This window comes from Phoca vitulina, unplaced genomic scaffold, assembly GCF_004348235.1.
Source record: "Phoca vitulina isolate PV1807 unplaced genomic scaffold, GSC_HSeal_1.0 scaffold34, whole genome shotgun sequence".
NCBI classification, from domain to species: domain Eukaryota; kingdom Metazoa; phylum Chordata; class Mammalia; order Carnivora; family Phocidae; genus Phoca; species Phoca vitulina.
The window spans coordinates 13,378,187-13,401,082 of NW_022589737.1; the positions used below are offsets into that span (position 1 = coordinate 13,378,187).

The 22,896-nt window shown below is 33.4% G+C and overlaps 1 protein-coding gene across 6 annotated transcripts in view; it reads right to left on the reverse strand.

Moving 5' to 3' along the window:
- The window catches only part of CNTN5 (contactin 5), a 1,357,780-nt gene extending 1,336,154 nt beyond the window's left edge, over positions 1-21,626 (reverse strand). For all 6 annotated transcript variants that reach the window (XM_032426178.1, XM_032426172.1, XM_032426174.1 and 3 more), the window contains exon 1: positions 20,686-21,626. The gene's annotated coding sequence lies outside the window, so the exon portion shown is untranslated. The remainder of the gene's footprint in view (positions 1-20,685) is intronic.
- Between the last annotated feature and the right edge of the window lie 1,270 nt (positions 21,627-22,896).

Sequence of the window (22,896 nt, forward strand, 5' to 3'; positions counted from 1 at the left end):
TTTGAAACTCTGAGATTCCCCTCAAGTTTACAAATTGCTAAATATATGCAAAGCACTAAAATATTAACCATGCAAATAAGACTTACAAATATATTAGGTTACCATTAAAGAGCCTATTTTTCACCAAAAATAACATAACTATCTTAACCTACATATATATATATGTGTGTGTATGTATTTTATACTACATTTGGATTTATTCTTTCCACTTAAAAATAATTTTTTATGTTTTCAATGTATGGCTTTCTGATTCTTTTTTTATTTGAAATATTAATTCTGATATAGGAGAACTCTTTTATGACAAATACAAATAGCTGAGTTAATCTAAATAAAGAATAGAACATTCTCCACCAAATTACTATACAAAAGCTGATATATTTCAAATAATAAAAATATTATAAATTTATTTTCCACCTTTCTTCTGTACTTTCTTAAAAATAAAAACAAAATCCGTAAATTGCTTTCATTTGTGTTCCCAATTATATTCTCTAAAATGCATATTCTTTTCATGTTTTCATTTTCTACTTTTTTTTCTACTGAAGTGTTAGTCGGTACATCTCATCGGGGAAAGTTGACTATTTTGTTTGGCAGTAATTCTCCATACTCAAGAATTATGGAAGTAATCACATAGTGAAAGAATGTGTTTCTACTAGCTCAACTGCAATGGTCCCCAGATTTCCAATTTACAGGTATTAAATTAATGGCTGTTTACTCTGCTATACAACAAAAAGTAGTTATCGTAGAAACTAATTCATTGCATAATACTCTCACCATCAACTAGATTCACAACATCACCCACTCTTCGGAAATAAAATAAGTAACAGAACAAGCAAGACTTTATTATTTCCTTTTGAAAATAGGAAACTGGAAATAGAGAGGATCAGAGTCATATAGGGTTGTGACAAGGTGAAAATATAAAATCTTTGATTTTCAGTCTTTTTTATCAGTGTTATTTAAATAATTGATGATATGGATATAGAGAGACCTGTATATATGGAATTATACATACTGGAACTTGAAGAAAACTGTTACTAGTTTGTCTCTGTTCTTTCACTTTCTATTCTTTATTTATCTTGAGGTTGTGTGTGTGTGTGTGTGTGTGTGTGTGTGTGTGTGTGTGTTTTAATGTGTTTCATGTAAGTTTTCACCCTGCAATGATGAATAAATTTTTAATACATTTCTGGAGTAACTGGCCCACAAAGGAATCAGGGTAACCATGGACTGTAGTTAGGAAAGGAGAATATGTCCATTTATGTCGTATTTCAAAAGATGGCAAGAGAATTTCTGTTAAAATCTGATACCTTGTACCTTTATTTTTCTGTTTTACTTCTCTACCTAGCTCAGGTAAATATGCAAATAAAGTTAAGTCAATTGTGAAAAGCCACCTTCAATTTACTAAGTAATTCAGGTCATTGCAGATGAGGAAAAAGAGGCAAAGGAAATATAACGTATTCAAATGGAAGCGCTGAATTTTGAACCCAGGTGATTTGGCTCCAGCATTACTATTATTAAGCAGTACACTACGTAGAGTAGTTGTGGTACATGCTATCACCATGCTTCTGAAATTTCTTCCAGAAAGGAGAGGGAGACGGATTAAGGCAGCAGCAGAAGAAGCAGCAAAATTAAAATTTATCATGCATTTACATAAAATTAGCAGTGTTTGCAAGAATGCTATCATAGGCTTTCAGTCCAACTTTCTACAATGTAGGCACACTAAGGAAGATGGAAGGATGAGGCACTTATGGTGAATTTCAGCAGACTAGAAACCATTTTTACGTAAGATGTGGACTTAGGATATAACTAATGCCATAGTGGCAGTCTGATTTCATTAAATTCCTTTTGAATTCCTTTTAAAATGTTACAGAATTTTATGATGTATCATTCATTAATAAGAAACTGGCTTTGCCAAACTGAAGCTGCAGGACAATGTAGTCTTAAGAGTTGACAAACTGAGAGCTTCATGTGATATACTAGAACTTAGAAAGGAGACAACAAAACACAAAGTGTAAGCAATATGAACAATCAATTTGTATCTTTTTTTGAGAGAAAGAAAGCATGTGCATGCGCACATGGGGGAGGGGCAAAGGCAAAAGGAGAGAGAGAATCTCAAGCAGGCTCCATGCCCAGCATGGAGCCCCACACAAGGTCGATCCCATGATCCCTAGATCATGACCTGAGCCGAAATCAAGAGCTGGACACTTAACTGACTGAGCGACCCAGGCGCCCCTCTATCTGCTTTTTATCTGGTAACTTACGCAATAACTAATAAATATGAAAATATTTAAATAAAGATCCTGGGTACGATTTTTATTTTGTAAACACAAGGAATGATTCCTGAAAATAGAGGAAAATTGGAAAAAATGAATCATTTTGATATTGATTTTGCTTAATATTGTTGAATATGCTTTTCATTTTGTTTGGAATAACTGGATATCCTAGCACTGTAACACCAGCGCAGTTCACGCCATGGCCTTTGGATTAAGACACCCTTGTTCTGCCGTAGGTTGTAAAGCAGTATCTGAACTTTCTCAGAGCAGATCTTAAAGTCACTCCATTGATTTAGTGTTTTGGGTCACCTTCAATTTTATCTGTAAACTGACATCAGTAGTCTGATTTACTATCATTTTAAGACTTTGTTTATGCACTGACTGTGAAAACTTCTGGGCAAAATGTAAGGAAAAGGAAAAGTTATCCCAAAATGCTTTAACTAGGGTGTCGTGGTATTATTTTAAGCTTTACAATTGTATATGTCTATAAAACAGCCTGTTTTGTTCCCAATTATCTTTTGTAAAAATGAAATATGCTGTTTTTTTTCATGAAAAGGCGTAGAAAAAGAATTGACTTTCAATACACATTTTATAAATATGTTAGATACATTTAACATAACTGCACAAATCATGTACAAGTCCCATAAGCTGTACTCTTTCACAAGTACAAATAAATTTTCACAAGTATTTAAAATTTAAATAATTGTATGAAAATATATCTAAAAGCTGTGATGTTTTGCAAAGAAGCAATAGAACATTATTTAATTGTGTATAAGCTATGAAAATAGTTTGTGCCACAACTTGCATTGCTGTCAATTAAGGCCTTTTTAATTATTAGGGTTAAATCTCACAAAGTCAAAAGCTGAACAGTTGATCTTATTGAGAACAAGTTCTTTTCATTGCTTAGATGGCTGAATTTCTTGATTAGCTTTTACTGGATTAATTTTTGGAAACTGATGTAACCATGTTCAATATAAAAAAATGTACATTTGGAACTTTGGAGCTTTTAGAAAACTGTGAAATTACCTATTTATCTTACACATACTTTTACAATTTATATTTCACCATTGCAATTTAAATGTCCTTATTTTAAAAGACATATACCATACACACAAACCCGGTTTTTGTTTGTTTTTGCCGAGATTAAATGATAAAAATCAGTCTCATGTATTACCATTTCTTTCTCCTGATAATTTTATTACATATTTATTTTACTTATGTAGGAAGAACAAGTTAGAGTAGAAGACTGGAATAGGATAGGCTATGAAAATGATAAGTCCTTAATAAATATTAGCTGTTATTATTGATATCAATTACTTTTTGGTTTCAAGTACACTGAAAAAATTCTAAATTCACTCATACTCCTCTTGTTGTGGTTAATCATTTAAAAATACATAATAAGGGCGCCTGGGTGGCTCAGATGGTTGAGCGTCTGCCTTCGGCTCAGGTCATGATCCCAGGGTTCTGGGATCGAGTCCCACGTCGGGCTCCCTGCTCCTTGGGAGCCTGCTTCTCCCTCTGCTTCTCTCTCTCTCTCTGTCTCTCATGAATAAATAAATTAAATATTTTTAAAAAATAAAAATAAAAATACATAATAATTGCAATGTTTAGAGACATTAACACAGTTCTCTTACATTGTCCCATTTATCATCAGAACATCAAGGCAGCTCAGATAGTCATACTACACACTATAGTATGTATATTCTCTATATAGTATCTCCCTCTCTCCCCATGTGGAGAGAGAGGGAGGGAGGGACAGAGAGAGACAGAGAAAGACAGAAAAAGAGAGAGCGCGAGCAGACAGGCTACTATGGGTGTCACTCTGAATCAGTGTTAGAAATTCAGATCTTGGGCGCCTGGGTGGCTCAGTCGTTAAGCGTCTGCCTTCGGCTCAGGTCATGATCCCAGGGTCCTGGGACTGAGCCCCGCATCAGGCTCCCTGCTCCGCGGGAAGCCTGCTTCTCCCTCTCCCTCTCCCCCTGCTTGTGTTCCCTCTCTCGCTGTGTCTCTCTCTCTCAAATAAATAAATAAAATCTTAAAAAACAAAAAAAAAAGAAATTCAGATCTTTAGTTGTTTGAAACTAAATTCTAATATCTTTTCTGTCTTTCAACTCACGTTATCTTCATTTTATTATGGGTCAGGAGAGTGTGAGTAAAAAAAACATGAATGTGAATAATATTTAATATTACGTTTTACACTAAAGAAATAAATGCTAACTATATTTTAGCTACTTTCTAAAATAGCAATCTCCCTGTAGGCTGTTTTCATTTACATTTAAATTTCTCAAGATCTAAAACTCCCTTTGGTGTCAGGCCCCACACCATTTTAGCCAGACACTTTCCTTTCTTCTATAGAGGTATCTCCTTGAGCCCTGAATTATTTTTCATTTACATCAAATGACCATTCCTTAATTATAAGGCATTATACTTTTTTTATTCTTCTTTAGTTAAATACATCACACCTGATCTTTAGATAGTATACTTTCTAATTATTCTAATATGATAGAGTTAGTACTCCATGAAATATAAGGTGTTGTTCTGAAAATTCAAGGCCTAGGAGGGCTCATGTCTTATTAAGTTCTGAATAAACAAGAAATGAGAAAGAGAGTTTTAAATTTGAGAAAACTAATTTAAGTTAAAACAAAGTTACATTTCTCTCTCTTTTTAGATTTGGTTCAGTTTCTCCTAAATTGCTTATTATTATTATATTATCTGGAAGGGCATTAATTACATTTTGCAGTTTTACTTTTTTATTTTTATTTTTAAAGATTTTATTTATTTATTTGACAGAGAGAGACACAGCAAGAGAGGGAACACAAGCAGGGGGAGTGGGAGAGGGAGAAGCAGGCTTCCCGCTGAGCAGGTAGCCCGATGTGGGGCTCGATCCCAGGACCCTAGGATCACAACCTGAGCAGAAGGCAGACGCCTAACGACTGAGCCACCCAGGTGTCCCAACAGTTTTACTTTTTTAATTTAGAGTAAGCTCTCAAATTGTGACTAAAGAAATGTTAATACTAAATATTTCAGATTTGTGATAGCTCTTTTTTTACCATAAAAGGCAGTTGAATGCATATACAATATCTCTATATATCGATCAGCAAAACCATTTAAATAATGGATATTGTAGGGTGCCTGGGTGGCTCAGTCAGTTAAGCGTCTGCCTTTGGCTCAGGTCTCAGGATCTTGGGATGGAGCCCCGCATTGGGTTCCCTGCTCAGCGGGGAGTCTGCTTCTCCCTCTCCCTCCGCCCCTCCCCCAGCTTGTGTGCTCTCTCTCTTGCTCACTCTCCCTCTCAAATAAATAAATAAAATCTTAAAAAAAAAAAGAAGTGCAGTTAATTGCTAAATATAAAGCCTAGAATAATGACACCAAATATTTTCTAATATCAGGATTATGCTAATTAATCAGGCTGGTACAATATTTATTTTATATCTAATATAAGGTATATAATTATTTTCATGATAAACCTTTGCTATAAGGGTGTTTTTTAAGTCTAATAATTTCTTATGATTTCAGTTTTTGAGAGTTTTCATAGTACTTGGAATTTAAAATATATATATATATAAATATAGAAACAAAATGGTTGGGGCAAGCTGGTTGCTTAGTTGGTTAAGTGTCTGCCTTCGGCTCAAGTCATGATCTCAGGGTCCCGGGATGGAGTCCCGCGTTGGACTCCCTGCTCAGCGGGGAGCCTGCTTCTTCCTCTGCCCCTACTTCCCCTGCCCTGCTTGTGCTCTCTCTCTGTCAAATAAATAAATAAAATCTTTAAAAAAAAATGATTTTGGTTCTAGTTCTCAAATTACATCTTATTTTCTCTCAAAATTTACATATATTTGTGTCATACTTAATAATCTTTCACCTTTTTCTTCAGTAATTTTCCCTAAATTGTGCCTTGGTAATGGTAGCCCAAAGTTTCCAAATTCCCATCCTTCTGCTACTGAGCAAATACCTGTGGGCTAATTTTTCTTATCAAATTGGTTTTATGCCTTTTGAAACTATGAAACTAAATGCAGGATGAATACCCCATCCCAGTGCCATTCTAAAAAATGCCTTGCCTCAAATTGCTGAACAAATTATAATGGGTACATTAAATTTACTTGAGTTTTTTTTTTCTTGATACTCTGAGACGCTACATTTTTTTAATATAGAAATCTCTGACTTTTTTTCATAGAAGTTTAGGGATGCCATGAAACACGCCTTTTAAATATTTGGTAGAGTACTACTGAGTTCTCCAGGCCCTCTATTTCTTACCACAAGGACTACAGAAGCTCATTTATCAGTTGGTTTCGTTTCTGCTTTTGGATTCAGTACTCTGCAGCAAGTGTGCACATTAACTCATCCTTTCTCTTATTGCTCAACTGCTCACCATTCTGTAAAATCTCAGAGATGAGAAGATAATTTTAATTGTATGCCCTGGAATTTTTATGATTCTAGTTAGTGTTTTTGTGTTTGACAGCTGGGAATTCTCTTTTTCCCTAATTTCAAAAAGAATTCTTGGTCTTCCATTTGATTTTTACTTTTAGTATTTTCTTTTGAGGCAGAAAAAATATGATGAACAGCAGCTTGACTTTTCTGAGTTTAGATGTGATGGGAAAAAATTAGAATGTGAGGGGCACCTGGGTGGCTCAGTCGTTAAGCGTCTGCCTTCGGCTCAGGTCATGATCCCAGGGTCCTGGGATCAAGCCCCGCATCGGGCTCCCTGCCCCACAGGGAGCCTGCTTCTCCCTCTCCCACTCCCCCTGCTTGTGTTCCCTCTCTCACTGTCTCTCTGTCTGTCAAATAAATAAATAAAATCTTTAAAAAAAAAAAATTAGAATGTGAAGCCTTTATGCAGTTCAATAGCATTTCCTGATGGTGACACAGACCTCTTGTTTGGAAGAAACTGGTCCAAAGAATGTTATCTTAAGATAAAGAAGAAAGAAGCACAAGGAATAAAGGAGATAATAGCATACCTCCACTTAAATGTAGTTAATGATCTGAAAAGCTTGTAAATGCCTTTAGCTTTTTGGGTTTGAACTCTTTAGGATTTTCCTTCTTTTCTTTTATTCTCCTAAAATATATTTACTACTCTTTTCTATTGCTAGTATTTTAATGACCTTCTGACATTGAGTTTATGAACTCAATTTTTAATTTTGTTACCAAAATATACACCAGAATGGGAAAACACATTATTTTTTAAACTATTATTTTTAAAAGCATGATAATTATACTTTATTTTTTTTTTATTTTTTAAGTTTTTATTTAATTTCCAGTTAGTTAGCATACAGTATAATATTAGTTTCAGGTGTACAATATGGTGATTTAACACTTCCATACATCACCCAGTGCTGATCACAACAAGTGTACTTCTTGATCTCCATCACCCTTTACTCATCCCCCCACTCACTTCCCCTCTCATAACCATCAGTTTGTTTTCTATATTTTAAGAGTCTGTTTCTTGGTTTGCCTCTCTCTCTCTCTCTCTCTCCCCATCTCTCTCTCTCACTTTTGCCTTTGTTCATTTGTTTTGTTTCTTAAATTCCACATTTTGCTTTATTTAAGCTAGACCCCAAAAGAATTATTTAAGAAAGTTTTAAAAAAATACATTGAAAAGATACAGGAAATGTCTTTTCAGCTTTCAATTAATTATTTATTCTTCTGTTTTTAAGATTTTATTTATTAATTGACAGAGAAAGAGAGAGAGAGAGAGCACAAGCAGTGGGCGTGAGAGAGAGAAGCAGGCTCCCCGCCTAGCCAGGAGCCCGATGCAGGGCTTGATCCCAGGATCCTGGGATCACGACCTGAGCCAAAGGCAGATACTTAACCGACTGAGCCACCCAGGTGCCCCTAATTATTTATTCTTATACCAACTTTGGTATCTGGTTAGAAATCTATGACATTTTAGCTAGTTATTAATTTGTTGAATTGAAATAGAATTTTATATGATAGCTAAAACTAAGAATTAAGTTTATAATTTATTTTAGTTATAGATGTATCATTTTACTTAATGCTACCTGTGATTTGATTCAATGGTGAAATTCAATCATAATATATGGTACATCACCATTCATTAGAAAATTTTCCTTTTCATATTACATCATCTTATAATTAGCTGTAAAATAATTAAAAAAAAAAAAAAAACACAATTTGGAGATGTTATTCTAGTGAGAGATGCCCTGAACCAGGGCTGAGTAAGATTTAGAAGGCTGGTTTGAATGTGAGAAGGTTCATTTATCCAGAATTTTTTCTTTGCTTGAAACCTTTTCTGCTCTACCCAAGTAGAGTCTTCTCTTTTTCATACCCCCACTTGATCTTTTGCATGTAGTGAAAGGGAAAGAAAACGATGTTATTTATACAAATATCTCTCACTTTTCATAATGTGCATTTTATTTCCTAGAAAATTGAGCAATGACTCAAAGCATTTTTAATTGACTTCTTGTTGCCATTTGTTCCTAGGTTTCAGTTAGTATGTAAAGGGAAGAAAAAAATCAACTCAATGGAGTTAAGTTGGGGATAGGTAGTAATATAAGGTTAAGAAATATTTTATAAACAGGGGCGCCTGGGTGGCTCAGTTGGTGAAGCGTCTGCTTTCGGCTCAGGTCATGATCCTGTGGTCCTGGGAACGAGTCCCATGTTGGGCTCTCTGCTACAGGGAGTCTGCTTCTCCCTCTCCCTCTGCCATCCCCCACCTAGTGCTTGCTCTCTCACTTGCTCGCTCTCTCTCAAATAAATAAAAATATTAAAAAAAGAAATATTTTATAAACATATGAGAATGTTCAAAATATGGAGAGATAGACATTCTAAAAACACTGTTGGTGGGAGTGCTAACTAGAACCATCCCTGTGGAGAGCAATTTGGCAGTAAAACCAAAATTTTCAATGCACATTCTCAATGACCTGGCAATTTTACTTCTAGATCTATTTACACTTAAATAAAAATGCATATGTAAGAATTTTTATTTCATACTTATTTTTCTTTGCATATAAAAATTAACTGATAAACAATTTTAAGAGAATTATTTATATAAATTATGCTATATCTTTATCATGAAATAGTCTATAGTGTTAAAAAATTATATACCTTTTTGAATTGTTATGTAAGCACCCAAAATTATTTTAAGAAAAACAAAATAAAGATACATTTTCTGAAGGATGCATGTACAAAAGCCTGTTGATAATGGCTACTTCTGAAGGGTAGAGCTAGAAGAAATTTTAGGGCAGAGATTCAGCTTTTATTATATGATTTTTATACTGCTCATTGTCAATTCAATGTTAGGATAAAAAAACAGATGATGACAACAGTATTTGATCAAGATTCTGACTTGTGCTAGCTGCTTTGTCATGTGGTTATCAGGCTGACAAAATACCAACAGAGCAGATCATTTGTAATCTCACAAAAATATCTCAGAATTCTATTAAAAGTCATTCTTAGCATTCCATTCTTTATCAATGAATGGTTGGAAAAAAAGTTATAATTATCTTTTGTTATTGGAAAGTAATTCTTCTACGAAACAATGCCTCTTTAAATTACTCCTTAAAACAATGTATTATTTTTACCTAGGTGAAAAAAGCTAGACAAAAAGATATATTTATTTGTTATTTGAGTTTTATTTTCCCTCATGAGAAAACTTGAATTACCCTAATGTGTTTGAAATAAAAGGCTAAAAGAAACTAATAATAGAGTTATTGCTTCATATAAAAAAGAAATTGGACTCAGACCACTTGCCTAAACATTAACTAAAGACAAACAACCAAATAGAGATTACATTTAGAAAAGGTAGTTAATTTGAAAATAAATTAAGATAGCTGTCTTAACATTAAAACATCTATTGAAGTTCTCATATGTAGGAGACATTTGATCATGCAGAATACCTAAAGAAGAGAAGCAATGAGAATGAGAACACTGTCATTTCTTTCTTCTAAATTAATATTTATCAAAGCAACTATATATTTTTGAATAAATGGCATTTCAGTATTTAATCTGGCAAAATCAACCATGTATTTATATCTAAAGCCTATTATCTTATAAGACAAATACATGCAGAAAAGATAAAAAGACACCTTTGCTTCAGGTGAAATAGCAACTCTGGTCATTTTTTTTTTTTTTAAGTATCTCATGATATGAATACTTATTTAATCACAGTGTAAAATTCCTTTCTATCAGCTCCCTCTCCTGTCAGCTTTGTGGCTTTCTCCACCTTCCTTTTTTCCTCAATAACCAGTATAGTCTTATCACATTTTTTTTGGAAAGAGACTATTTTTTTGTGAGATTTATTTCTTCTGATTTTTTTACTGTATTAAGTTTTCTGCAATAGTAAAATAATCAGTAAATATTTGAGGAAGATTTTCACTGGCTCTGCATATACAAAGCATATATATGTATATTTAAAGGGGCACATAATTCACCATATTAATCATAAGATGTGTTTACTTAATAACTTTTACTGTCACACTAGACAAGCCAAAATATTATAATATATCTAAGTATCACTTGTAGGAAAAAAGTCTGTAAAATGTTTGAAAACTGAAATGAAATCTTTTTATGTTTCCTGTAAAATCCATTGACAATTCACAGTTTAAAAGATTGCAGTTTCTATTTGTTTTGATGAGTTTGTGTTAGACATAATATTTGCAGCATGAGCCACTTTCATAAAATTATTTTTTAAGTAACAAGACATACGATAAATGTGAAAGAAGAAAATCAGAGGAACTTATTATTTTCAAATGAATATATCTATACCATTTTGCAATCACATGGTATTCAAAAAGAATAGCTGAACATCTCTTCTACCAAAATATAATCAATGCTCTAAATAATTCTGTACAAGGACATTAAAGACTTCCTTTGTCAGACAAAGCAAAAACACAATATAATAAAAAGGCCCAAAACAGGAAATCTCTTTAAATATGTGCAAGTAAAATAAGACCATGAAAAGACAAGAAAACATCTCATTATCATCAAATTTATAAGTTTGTGCCAATAAAATAAGTGATTTTCCTTATATTTGGAAAACTGATTGTACCTATGTGTATTTATACAAAATTCAAATGACTTCTCTCTTCGGATATTTCTTGAACCTAAGCATTAAAAATATGTAAGCAATCGTACCTAAAGATATGTAGGAAATTATTTTGACTCCTAAATCTACATAGTTTTATTTCCTTCTTACAAAAAAAATGTAAAATAGTACTTAATATCATTATTTTACAAGGAAAGAAACGGAAGCTTGGAAGGGTTTTTGGATTGCTCAGGGAAACACAGGGTAGTAGTAACAAGTCCATGCTCTTTCCACAGCCTCCCCAGATGCTATGAATGGGATCTCTTGTCTCATTTTCTCTGTTCGGTGGAATCTGTCCTAGACTTAGCTGTCAACACCAACAATTCTGTTTCTTTCAATTTTTCCATTTATCAAAATCTCATAACACACACGATCATTGAATTACAGTGGATTAACAGCCCCCCTCCCAAAAATCCTTTATGTTTATTGATTTTAACTCTCTTGCTTGAGAGATTAATTAGCTGAGGAATTGACTTTCTCAATTCACAGTTAGGGGCAAAACTGGGGCTGGCCCCCATCTTAAATGCTATCTAATCTTGAAATGAACTGATTATCATCTTGGTTTTGAAGAGAATCCCAATTCTTTATGTGTCTCTCAGAATCCTTTACATCTCATTTGATATATTTTAACTTCTCTCTTTGCGTTAGAAAGTTTTTCTTTACATTAATTAATTTTCCTACTTCCTTCTACACATCTATCTTGCTTCTGCTTCTCTTCCCACCAACTGAAAGGGTCTTTGCCAATACATAATTGAAACTTCCTTCAAGTGTTAGTACTTCTCATTTTGTCCGGGGGAATCAGTTTAATCCATCCCTACAGTGACTATTTCTGTTCCTCCGATGTCTTCAGAATGTGTGACCATATCAATAATTAGGGTTACTAGTACATTTTCTTAAGTTTCTTATCAAGTTGTTCTGGACTGACAATTTTCCACCTCTCCGTTGTTGGAGATCAAACCTTTCACTTCCTTTGGATTGCCAAAAGTAAGTGGTACTATGTACACTAACTTTGTAAGAAATGCCCTTCTAAGTAAATTACTTTAATAAAAGAGAAGATACACAAAATAATCTTTAACTGCCCATGGTCTATACATCTCAGTGTTGCTTTCCACAATCAGGACAGCATTGTGCCTCATATAAAAATAGAATATTTTGGTAGACAGATAACTTAAAGCTTGTATCTTACAATACATATTGGAGTGAAAACAAATTTTCTTCCCAGACTTACGTTGTAGTAGTTTCTAACACTGTCATTTTTGTCATTGAAAAGTAGATTGTTTTTCTTATATATTAATATTATCACAACTGCATGACACTGATTATCCTAATTTTGCATGTAAAGAAAGGTTAAGTAACTCTTCTAAGATTAAACAGCTAACAAGTTGTGGACCCACGACTGAACCCTAAAATTCAAACGCCAAATCCTCTAATCCATACTGCCCTCCCTATATTAGGTATTTTATTATAATGATCAAAATAATGTTTAAAAACGTATTTACTACTGCTCTGGTCCTACGTTTATTACTATTACTATCTGGAAGGGGCTGTGTAACTAAAGCTGCATTAGCTTTGCCATTAACCCAACCCCATAAAATAAGCTTTACGGCACCAATAATATTCTATACTTAATAACTGAAAGGAATCAAGCTAATTTATAATCACATATAAGAAAGGTATCTTTTCACAGCATTGAAGCAAACCACCTTCATTTTATCTCAGATTCAACTGTATCATCAGAGACTAGATCGTTCCAAGATACTAAAGTTAGCACTGTAATGAGATGTAGAAAAACACAGCATTCATTTAAAGTGGTTAGGTGAGTTTTGGAATCAAAGTTACTTCAAAATAACTTAGGCAGTAAGAAGTAAATGCAGCAATTAGAGAACCAAGGCTAGCATGAAGTACTCCAAGCTGGAAAGACTCAGTAGGAAAAAACTAACAGCAGTCTCCAAAGGAGAACATTTTGAACATTTGCACCTCAGCTGTATATAACTCTTATCACTGCACATTTCACGTTGAATTACATTTACCCTATGTGCTTATTTCCTCCACCAGCTCATAAACTATTTATTCCCCTTCATATTCTTACTTAACTACAACTGCACACACTAGACCATTTGAGTGCATGAAATAATGTAGAAATTGCTTTAAATGTGAAGAAATGACTTTTTATTAATGCAACTTATTGGGGTATATACTAAAAAGACCACCTTAAAAAATGAGAAACAAACAAATACAGTCATAACTTTTTAAACACAGTTAATATGGTAAACTTTCATAAAATCAATTCTGGATCATTTAACTTATATCTTAAGTAACCACTCTTTCTTACTAAGGTTATCGTTTTTTGAAAATAATACTGAAGAAGTCAAAGTAAGGTGAGGGTAAGTAAATAGCCAAAGAAAATAAAACTTCAAAGAATATTAAGGACCACTTATTCATTGGACTTAGAGAATATATTTTATATTTTCTACTAGTTATTTGCAAATTCTGGCTATATGCATAGGGTAAAAAAGAAATTCAGATTAGACATTAATCATTTTAGCCACAGTCTTTTACTTCATCTTTACTATACTTGTCACTGTTAAATATTCAGTATTCGAAGGAAACAAGAGTCTTAAAATATGAAGTCAGCCCGTATGGACACACACAAAAATTCTCTTGTCATATGTAACAATCAAAGGTTTGAGAGATAATGTTGATCAGAAACCCAGCAATGTATAACTTGAATTGCACTATGTTCATTTTATAGTTTATGTTCAGTTCTACTAGAGAAATTTTTTAGCTCATGGTCTATATATCTCAGTATTGCTTCCCACAATGAGGACAGCATTGTGTTTCATTCAAAAATAGAATATTTTGGTAGACAGACAACTTAAAGCTTTTAACTTACAATACATATTAAGAGCGGTAACTAATTTTCTTCCCAGACTTAATTCTTTAAATAATTACATCATATTATTAAAATTAAGCAACAGATGAACTATGGTTCAGACACAATGATAAACTAAATATTATTACAGACTCAAATTTGTTCTGTATTCACTTCCTTTAGTATTACAACAGTAAAACTAGAGATTTTATACAAGTTGATATTTGAATTCTAAAACTCAGAAGAATAGTGCCTATTTCTAGAAACTCGTTTTCTGTTTCGCATTTTATTAAATTCTCCCAAATCATTACCATCTTAAGGAAGCCCAAGATTTAAATTTTATCCAAATTTGCCAACACATAGGAATATTTTCTCACTCACATTTCTCATTGACTTTCTATTTCATTTTAGTGTCCCATTAAACATGTATTACTGGAAAAAACAAAAACAAACAAAAAACCCAAAAAAAACCTGCCAATTCAGGAGAAAAAAGTGTTCACCACCACCACCACCACCACCACCACCACCACCACCAACAACAACAACAACATGGACAGTCCTTTATAGATATGTAGTGGAAAAAATTATTTACATTTCTTTTCTTACTTGAGTTCTTGGGTTTCTTAATAAAAACTGTCGAAAATCTCCTATCTAACTGTTGCGTGCACCCTACGTTCATCATGAAAAAGTTTATATCTAGCAATTATGTTTTCTAGATATTCAGTTCTTGGTTAAGAGAATATGGGTATAACTGTTTCCTGTAAGTTAACATACTTCAATTTTAAATTTTCTAATCTTAAAAGACAATGTTTTACAGGTCATCAATAACAACAAGGAAATTATATATATGATGTCCTAATCTTGATTTAATAGATATAAAAATAGTTAAGATTTTCATAGCAAAAAAAAAAAGTATAAACTATAAAAAGCTCTGACCCAGAAATTTAAAAGTAGAGGGTCCTAATTCTATCTTTTGCATTAAAAGTAATGTTGAACAGGTCACTTCACCTCTTTATATCTCTGTTTATTACTCTTTGTGATAATATGTGTAAAAATATGAACTCTGTACGGCTCCTTCCAACACTAAATCATATTATTCTGTCACTTTTTCTAGGTGTCCTGATAATTTATACCATCAATGACTCATGAGATCTGTGGTTATTTTTAATGAGATGGTTATTTTAGCATTAGAAACTAATTCACTAGCTCACATATTGCCATTAGAATACCAGCATTGAATAAGGAAGAGTATAAAATTGAATTATGAAGTTTAAAGCTTCAATTCTATTACAAATGGTATGACTTATGAGGTTCCTATCACAAAATATACTCAAAATTAGAAAAAATTAATGATTACTAAAAAATTGTTTTATTAATTTTTGAATACAAGAGATGAGATTAATCTATATCTTTTAGTAAAGAATATGAAGAGGAAAGCTTCAAAATAACACAAGAAGGCAAAACACAAAATCTAACAAGATTGAATATGAGAGCTTTTCTAATAATTTCAGAACTATTTGAGGGCCCTTGAATTTGTTTAGGTGCACAGGAAACAATTTCATTTTAATGATCATGAAATACCAATTAAATAAAAACTTATTTCTAGAAAACAAGGAGTCTTCTTTAAATTCCTACTGTCACTCACCTGTGCCTTCCAATTAGTATTCATCTTAATCACCAAGATTTCATCTAATGCTGTCAGTTCTGAGACTATAAAATACAACAGTATCTCAGCAAATATAATTGAAAAGTGAATTCTTATATAAAGTTGAAATGGGAGAACCTAAGAGAATTAAAATAATATTTATATTTGGTTTATATTATATTTGGCTTAGCTTCAGAAAATGTCATTATTACTTTTAAATAAGAAATTAAATATTTGAGGAAAGATGAAATTTTATATACTTACCATTTTTGACCCAATAAATACACCATTTCTCTACCAGTTTTCTCATAAATACAAACTCCTGAAACTAGTGAAATCTTTCTGAAAATACACTTAAAAATATGTTTATAGCTCCAAACACATTAAAACTGTAATTACCCTGTTATAGTATCTTTTTTGTAAGAACCCCTTAACTTTTTAGGTTCATAATGAATGTTTCTGCCAACATTATGATAAGAAGAGAATTTTAATACACCTTTCATCACCTAAGTGATCAACATAATTTCTCTTCCTTAGCTCCCTATGCTATAGTTACTACTGGATCACAGAGGAAGATGAAATCATCTTCTTGAGCATTTAACAGCTATAAGAATGATAAGGAGCAGATTCCTACCCAGCCCCATAAAATGTTTATGCAGATAGTTATACTTTTCCTGTTGATGGTCACAAAAGAGAGTTTTTGATCACTCATAAATAAAATACTTTCATTTGCCTCCTTGCCCAGATATACAATTGCTTAAATTTTGGATAAAGTTCGGATTAGTAACTTCAACCCTTAAGCATGTCCATATTTTAGAGTCACAAACTATAAAGGTATACTTGCAGGAAAGCTCATACAACTATATTAATAACTTATTTTCTATCAGGATCTCAACTTTTTTTCATCTATATAAATATAGGAAATATTTGGAACCATGATAGATATAAGAGAAAATGTGCAAGTCCTGCTGGATCATTTAAGAGAAATCCACTTGCTAAAAATAAGTAAAAGTGGTATCCACAAGGAAGCAAGTTATTTAGGTCATCATGGATTTTTAAGGAATCACTGAGAAGACCAGAAAAAAAATCAATTTTACACCTGAGTTGTCAAATGCATCCAATGAAACATTTTTAGAATTGTTTAAAAATGACAATGATCACAAGGAATTCCATCTTAAGAAACGCCTGGGAAAAGAACAACCATACTTTCTAAAATTTCTCGAAAATGATAATTCTCACACAATTTTAGATTTGATTAAGAAATGGTGTATTTACTGATTTTTGGAAGTCCATAAAAAGACATAACTTTGATTGATTTTCCAGGATTACTTTACGGCCTATTGCTGGACTTCCAATTTCCTTGGAAAACTAAAAAAAGAGCTTCCATAATTTTAAGTCTTATGAGCTGATGTTTAAGAAGGCTATAATGTCAAAAATACAATAACTAATACTATGGAATGTGAAATTAAAGACCTGTGTTTTAATTTAAGGTATTTATCTATATGAAAATGCTCTACATTTGGCTTATACATATATTTAAAATAGATAAAACATAAATTAAATTAAATACATGACCTTTTTCCAAATTCATGGGATTATAATTTAATACTGCCAAATAACTTTGATGAAAGAATTTAATTGTAAAACCATCTTCCTAGAAAGTAAATATATACAATAAAGCAGTTTAAAATTTTCTCTCATGTCCACTCTATCAATGGAACACTACGACATTTGTTTTATTCATTCTTACTGAAAATAAATAACTAATAAACTGTTCAAGTGTCTGGGAAAAATATCAACTGATACTATTCTGTTCATCAGAACTCTTCTAACATTATACATCTGAACATCAAAAAAATCATAAAAAGGAGAAATTAATTGGGCATAACATAGGTAGGGAGATGGAACATAGTTCATAATAGTTTTTAATCCTTAATATTATGTTAAGTAGTTTTATATACTTCATTACTTTTTAAAATGCACCAATCTCTAATGCAGAATATTGATTACAAATGCTCAGAAAATAGGTCTCTGCAAAGATTCTACTGCTTTGAGCTTCCGACCAGCCTCTTTCCTGCTATAAAGTGCTAAGAAGTTCATGTGACATATTAACACAGCCTTATAACACTAATCTAAAAAATATCTTGTCAGAAATACACACCTCTTTTATTTTATGTTCGTATCTTCAGTAATAAAAAAGGGATAAATAAATCTGAGATCTTGAAGTCAGAATTTTAAGACACCAAATTATATAAATCTATGGACCTGTTGAAATTAAGACAAATTTCCAATCTCATAGTAAAATTTTAAGAAAATATATATTTTAAAAAACAGACAATTCAAAGACTACATAGTTAATCAAAATATGTGTGGCAGGATGGATTCAGCAAATCACATTTTAAACATCTTGGCCTCATAAAATCCTGAATTAATTTTTGATGAATGGGGATTACTAAGTGCTGCTATAAAATTTGTTTTAGTCAATGAAACTTAAGTGTCAAATTATCTTTACACTATTACAGCCATATAGGCGAATTTCTTTCTTTCCTTTTTTTTTTTTTTAATTCACAAAAATATATCTTTTGTTTTCTCTAGAAGTAAGACAAACTCCAAAATGACTTGGCCAGCATAGCATCCCCTTACTTTCTTCTTCTGGAATGCCCTCTACCCTTTACTGACACCCTCTGGTCCTTATCACTGAATCAGTTTTGAGAGTAAAACACACTCTAACTTAAAGGAGGTAAAGATTTTCTTAACTGTTAAATAAAAAATGCATTTAAAGGAATAGATATTAGCCATTTTAATAAAGAGTTTTACTTAATTGGGCCCATAAAATTGAAGTAAATATGTACAAGCAACTAAGTTTTAATCATTTTATTTAATAAACATAGCCTATGTGTATGTTCATGATTTGATTTTAGTTAATCTTCCTAACCTAATAAAGATTTCAGACCACCTCATAGATGAAGGGTTGCTTTGGTAGGGAAACATTAAGGTATTTCAGCGATCCATTTAAAAAATTCCACAACTGTACTTTCCCAGATCTATTTCCAAATGTACTATGTGCTTCACAATTTATAGACAAAGTCTGACATTCAGTTAATCTATTGGGGTAAATATTCTTTTCTCTAACTTTGAGAATTCTAACTTTCTATTCAACTGTGTATGCATTCAAAGAAAAAATTAAAATTAGCACTTTTTCTCAGTTCTTAGTTTTCAGAAGTTTTAAACTTTAGAACAATTTAAAGTCTCCACTAACCCCTGGAAAAAAACATGATACTTATATTGTAATAAACATTTCACCAATTTTAAAATATTTGCATATTTCACATATGCTTTAATATCATCTCACCACACTCCACTTGTTATTTTTTTCAAATTCTGCTTCACTTTTTATGTCACATTTCCTTTATTTAACTTTTAACTTTGCATTTTGTGCTTTGTTTCCCTCCCTAGACTCAGCTGATCTTGGTATGTAATATCTATTTTTAATCATTTGCTTTATGTCACATATTCTTACATAGTCATATTGTTTTGGAGTTTTTTTCCAGTTGAGTCAGAGGAAACATAACCTGTCAAGTTTGATACTCAATATACTAGTCCATATAGAACTTATAATAATTTGAGTAAGAAGTAGGAAAATATGCAAAGAAATATTCGTAAGTTGCTTAAAATTGACTACAGGCCCTTTGAAAAAAAAATAATGACCTAGTCATTACTAATTCTTTTATGTTTAGGGTCACAACATTAATCAAACAGACCGTAGCTCTGTTACGGTTCAATAGTAATCAATTACACCTACATTAATTTTTAAATTTGACCTACTATTTATTTGTGTTTTTTTTTAATGCTAGTATCCTAATGAACATCTACTTCTTTCATCCTTTTCTCCACAGTTAAAATTAAGAATCAAGGTGGAAGTATGGTATCTCTAAATTATTTTATTTTATCTTTTCAATTAGAAAAAAAATACAGATGGATTGAATATAGATAAGGCATTTCACATACAACAGTTTAAAAGTTTTTCCTTCCAAATCTGCATTTAAATTACCACAATGTATTGTATTTTTCATGCCAAAGAGGTTATAAAAGTTTAAAATAATAATTCAAAAATAGTGAATCCTTGTTTTTCCAATAAAATGAAACAATTAAAACATTTTGAGATTGTCAGAGTAATTCTCAGCTTATTGTCACCATGTTCATATTTATGCAAATTCATATTCTCTTCCACATTTCAATAAAAAGCTCAATAAGGATGTTTGAACATATTTTTATATGCTTTAAAAATATCTGTCACATTCCTACACAACATTTAGAAAACACCACAGCATAACCCAAGATCCTGTTTTTCCTTGGTCTCTGAACTTTATAAAACTCCACTTATAGAGCATCCCTCCTGAATTTTAACAAGTTATTGCACTGCCAGATGCCCAGTTATTGGGCTCTTTTCTCACAAATACATTGCTCAATCATAAGGCATACGTTCAGTATCTGTGAACCACATCCTATTCTCTGAACGTTTAGTCTCTTGTGGAAAAATTCTTACCCTCACCTGGCATTTATCACCTTGCTGTTTACTTGTAGGGATTGTTTACTCTTATTTTGGATGACATTATAAGATAAACAAATAAGGTATATTTACTCTTGCTTCAACTTTTCTGACATAAAATCCCAGCAGAGGAAAAAAAAAAATGCATGTTAAAAAAAAAAAAAAAAAGCTTTACGTTACAGTTTTTAAATTCTGGCAACATGGCAAGAAAAGATGGCTTTGCAGAAGCGAGTGTGTCAAAAATTGTAAGTGCCTGGGAGATAAAGTGCACAATCACAGAAAGCAGTCACTGGCAAAGGAATGCAAGCCACTTACCAATGAGATGCCAGACTCCCCTGTCCTTCCTCTGTGACTCTCAATTCCTGTCTCCCATCCTCCTGCCCGTCAGCACAGTTCAAATAGAGCAGTTCCTTGAGTCCTACTCAGCCTGTGGCAGAACAGAATTGCGGAGTTTTTAATCATTCAGAGGGAATCCTCCAGCTGGCCCTGCTTCTCCCTGAAGAGGGGACCCAGGTAACTCATCCTTTCCGCCCCGAGCTTTAACGGCACTTTGGCTGCTGCCTTCTCGCAGTTACGCGCCCCCACTCCGTAGTTGGTTATATTGGGAAGTAGGTGCGGCGCCTCCTCAGGCTGGTACGTTTGGGGCTCGAGTGTTTTCCTCCAATGCGTCCGCGCGCCCCGCGCCCAGCTCCTCTGACTGGCTGTGTCCTTCGCGGAGCGGTCCCTCGCCCCTCCCCGCTCGCCCGCGCTGTCGCTGTCGCCCGCGCCCTGCGCCTCACTGCCTCTCGCTGAAAAGGTTCATTTAGCATGTCCCCGGGCTGAAAGGTCTGTTTGCCTCCAGAAGGGTTTTATATGTTTCTCCACTCGTCTCACTAGTCAACCGGTATTTCCCTTCGCGCCTAAGCACGGAGGGCTTCCCCTCCCCCTGCTTTTCTGCTCTGCAACCTTTCCAAATTTAACATTCATAGATTACAAAGCAAACGTGTTGGCTGGTGACTGCCCGGGAGATCTCAGACAAGAGTTCCTTCCCCTGCTCGCCGGCTGCTGTCTGTCTTGTTTCGGATTCCGACTCAGTCGCTTTTACCCCAGACAGCGGAGGCACCGACAGATGCGTTCACTTAGGTTGGCTGGGACTGGACTTCTCACTTTGGAGAATTTCCCTACGTCCTGACTGGGAAGCACTTCTCTTTGTTCATACACTTGCGAGTTTTGTCTAAGGACAATTAGGCTCTTTGACTTGTTATTTCTCCTTGATCCCCCCGCCTCCGTGTCAGTCCTGAATAAGCTAAGGAAATAGTCGGCTTAGTCTCAGACAGCAGCCCTTTTTCTGAAATTTTATATCACAATGGATGTAATTGGAAAAATAACACAGGTAGTAAATCCACAGTGTGGCAGCTTTAGTGCTATTGTTCTGTGAGCCCTCCCCTCTACTTTTCCTCTTTCAGTCTCTGAGTCTTTCTCAAGTTCTCTTGATTCCTTTGATGTTGAGTGTTACAAAATTATATTACATTCCTTTTGCGATGTATTTCCATAGATAATGCGATTGGCACCTGTATTTAATGGAAAAGGAATCCCACACACTGTTTTCTGTTTCTGTACGTCTATCTATGAAACTGTGCGAGAGCCTCAGGTCACACCCGGTGTCGGTCTGTGTCCGATTTTCATGTGTGTTTGAGTCCAGCCTGACCCTGCACTGAGGCTGATTCTTCTGCTCATTTAATCACTCAGTGGGGTCTGACTGGGTCTAATTGGTAAGGAGAGTACAGTGCCATGCAGCCCGTAGCTGCAAGCCTTTCTACCACTAGCTCTGTGTTGTTTCTCTTGCTTTTCTGGTAATTCAAATTAGTCTTTTTCCTGTTTCTTGGCTTCTCATTCATCCACACATGTATGCACATCCAGTCTCTGCATTTAATGGCTACCCTCAGGATCTAGGCTGATTTCTTGTTCCATAGCAAAGACAAATTTGTGTGTTCACATTTAATGCTTCTCTACTCTTCCACACTTTTTATTTTCTTTTTCCTGCTTTCCAGTAATTAGGTTATTTTCTTTATGTGTTAACTGAGGGATTGTTGCCGAGATTTGACTTCTCTGGGCTTTTTCTCTGCTTCACTAGCTCCACTCCTGTGTTAGGCTGTTGGTTCACAGAGAGAATCACCAGGACTTTTATAACCTCTTTAAATATATCACAAAATAGATCCAAAGTCTAAGAACTTAAAGCATTTTTTTTTTTTATTGTGCAATGAGGTTTTAGCCTTTAAATGTTTGTTATAATTGAGCACATTCAGCCTTAATAGGAGATATAGAAGCCGAGCTTGCTTATAGTTTTCTTTACTTCCTCAAATACCTTTATATTGCAAGTGATTTGATAATTTTGGCATTTGCATCATTACTTCATATAATTCATATATTTTCTTTCTACTATCATTTCAGAAAAGATTTAAGTTGGCTCATTAAAATTACAAAAAAATTAACCAAAAACGTAGGTTAGTCAAATCAAGACATAGAGTAAAGAGATAGATAGTAGGA